Below are 3,514 nucleotides of genomic sequence, written 5' to 3'. Positions count from 1 at the left end.
ATTCTCTATTCCTTTCACTCTATGCAAACATTCTTACCACACATTCGACTGGGTCCATCGAAAATCATGGGCAACAGTGCGGCCTTTTTTCAAAAGCACTCCTCGCTCGCGCATCTATCGTTCCAGATTGAACATTTTCACGAAAATACTATCGCTCGTGTACTATGATTAAAAAGTGGTAAAAAAAAAGAAAAGAAAGAAGATAATGGTATATGCTAACTTCGCAAGTCCGTTTTCACGAAACAATACACGGACGAAGGGGGGACCCTTAAAAATTCCTGGCAGCCGCGTGGTCGACCATTATTCTCCGTAACGCGTTATTTTAACGTTCAAGCGAGCCGTTCATTATATTAATTACGCTCGAAACGTGCACCGAGTCCGCTCGTTAACCCTGCAGCTCATTTGATAATACGGAATCGTGATACTATACGAGAGAGGCCAGAGGGCAAGAGATGCGCGGATAAAGGGATGAAACGGTGGATACCGGTGAGGGGAAGAGTGGAGCCAGAGCACAGAGAGGAGGCCTTCATCCTTCTTCCGTGCACGGCTGACCATTATTTTTCCACGTTCCAGCGCGTAGCCAGCGCGGGATCGGCGGGGAGAAAAAGTTCATTTCACCGATAATCGGGGTTACAAAGTTAAAATCTCTCCTATTGAAATCAACGAACGAGCGGCGTGATTCGAATTCCCACCAATTGACAGATATATCCCGCGTTTGTCCAGCTGAACTTGCGCTGATAAAAAGCTCTAATGACTCTCTACTATATTTCTTCTCTTCAACCGAATAGAAGGTACCTGGATGCTCTTTGAACAATCGGATTTATTGACCGTTTCTATTTGGGACGGAGGGGGCTGATTTTCTGCTAACTTTCATCGTAGCTAGTGCAATGTTCTGTACAAGGTACGAAGCTAATTTAACGTTGCTGCAGCTGATTATTCCAAATTAACCAAACTTTTTGCACACAGAGTAGAAAGAGTGAAGCTCGGAGATGAATGGAGAACCTAAGCCAACTTAACCTAAATAGCTTAAGTTCTGCACGAGGTATCGGTGCATAAATAGCATAATTCGAAGATCGGACTCAACCTAACCGACTGAGCTTCGTTCACCTGAACTCGATATTTTACCTGCAGAGTGCAAACATTGGAGATTCAGGAGGGGGAGAAGAAAAAAGGAAAATAGAGCAAAGAAGTAAAGAAAAGTGGTGTCTGTTCTACGAAGTCCGAGCAAAGTCCAGTTTCCACGAGAAACGCCTGTTTTTATCGGCCAGTCCTTTCCCTTTCCCGTGGCGAATCGTTTTCCTTTCGCCGCGAACGAAGGTTGCACACGGCAATCGTCCCCGAACGAGACGAATTCTTTTTTCCCCGACGATCGTTTCCACGTACACGTCGAGTCGTTTTGCTTGGTTTCACGGAGCCAACGACCTAGACTCGTCACCGTATATGGTTTTCTCGAGGCTGATGCTTCTTTCGACGCGTTCTTCCTCGAGCGTGTGCCACTTATTAGGAGATCCTCGGCATGTTCGTCGAGATTGACGAGAAAAAGGGGAGGAGGAGGAGGATGAGGAGGAGGGTGCTCGACATCGGGAATTCACGAAGATGAAATTCAGTTCTCCTTTCGCGGGGAGAGATTTATACACATCGTTTTCATAATTCGTGTCAGAGTTACGCGTACGGTTATAAATAGAGGCAGAAATGGAACGTGTGAATTCCACGGCAGGGCGAGTAGCCATGGAATTACGTCTGCTACGTGTTACGGGATGCAAAGCCTATGGAAGAAGCGGAGAAAATCGGTTTAACGCCACGCTGACGAAACGAAATCTTATTTCGCGGCCGCGCGCCGCGGGGAAACTGGAGATCGAAAGGGGAGACGTGGATCCTATTTCGTGGAAACGCGTTAAAAAATTCTTAACGCGTACATTGTGCTGCACAGCAGTGTCGCATAAACGCGTATATACGCAAGAAAGCTATTCAACGCCGAATGGAGTGGAATATTTAAAATGTGAATAACTGTGAGTAACATCGAACGATATTAAAAAGGACTGAATAGAAAAACCGAGTAGAAGCATGAGTGGAACTGAGTAGATCTAAGGAGAGTCGAGTGATAATGAACGAGTAGTGTCGAGTGGAGTGGAGTAAACTTGTGTACACATGAATACAAGTGAGTAGCATTGAGTAATAACGAGTAAACATTAAACGGATATAAATAAATCCGAGTCAAATAAATTTGAATAGAAACTAAAAGACGAAAGTGAGTAGAAACGAGTAGAGTCGAGTAGTCACGAGTGGATTCGAGTAGATCTAAGTACAATGAACGAGTAGTGTCGAGTGGAGTTGAGTAAAATTGTGTACACATGAATACAAGTGAGTAGCATTGAGTAATAACGAGTAAACATTAAACGGATATAAATAAATCCGAGTCAAATAAATTTGAATAGAAACGAATAGACGAAAGTGAGTAGAAACGAGTAGAGTCGAGTAGACACGAGTGGATTCGAGTAGATCTAAGTACAATAAACGAGTAGTGTCGAGTGGAGTTGAGTAAAATTGTGTACACATGAATACAAGTGAGTAGCATTGAGTAATAACGAGTAAACATTAAACGGATATAAATAAATCCGAGTCAAATAAATTTGAATAGAAACGAATAGACGAAAGTGAATAGAAACGAGTAGAGTCGAGTAGACACGAGTGGATTCGAGTAGATCTAAGTACAATGAACGAGTCGTGTCGAGTGGAGTTGAGTAGAATTGTGTACACATGAATACAAGTGAGTAGCATTGAGTACATCTGAGTAGAATCGTGTAAAAGCGAACGTGTCCAATACGGACGAGCCCTGATACGATAGAGGGAAGTTCATTCATCCCCGCGCACGGTGCGAAATAAAATTCATCAGGTATAAAAGCGTCTGGAAGACAAGACACTCGTCTCGCCGAGTGTCTCCTCGCGGCGGTGCGTCGCTGATGGTGGCTCGCAGGCCATCAGACTTTAATTAAATTTCCCCCCGGACGAATGATAAATATTCAGCGACGTAAGGAATTCCAGTCGGTCTTGAACGTGCCCGGGGAAACGGGCTCGATGAAACGCGCAATTTCCCATGCGGTCCCGAAATAATGGCTTATCGATGTGCATCGCGGAATTAAAATATGGTCCCTCCGATAGCCGCGATAAACAGGACGCCTTGGAAATGCGTTTAATCGCGACTCCCTGCTCCTCTGACCGCGATTAAACCATCCCCATCCTCCGTCCTACGTGAAATATTACTCGGAAATCCGCAGAAAACTTGGAAAACCTTCCTCGCGGGAGTGGTAAATTCTCCGGACGACCGAAATACGGTTAACGAACCGAACACGGTATCGAATTGTCTTACTTTTTGAACGGACGTTTATCTCGGGGAATGCGGTTGTACATGTAAGATGTATTTTTCTGGGTCACGGGGGAAGCTTATCTCGATGACGTCGAGCGAATGTATCGTAAACCGAAAGGGGGATTTATAGACGAGCATAACTTGCCTCTT

The sequence above is a fragment of the Habropoda laboriosa genome, unplaced genomic scaffold, assembly GCF_001263275.1.
Source record: "Habropoda laboriosa isolate 0110345459 unplaced genomic scaffold, ASM126327v1 scaffold295, whole genome shotgun sequence".
NCBI lineage: Eukaryota > Metazoa > Arthropoda > Insecta > Hymenoptera > Apidae > Habropoda > Habropoda laboriosa.
Note: the sequence above shows the minus strand (reverse complement) of the source record.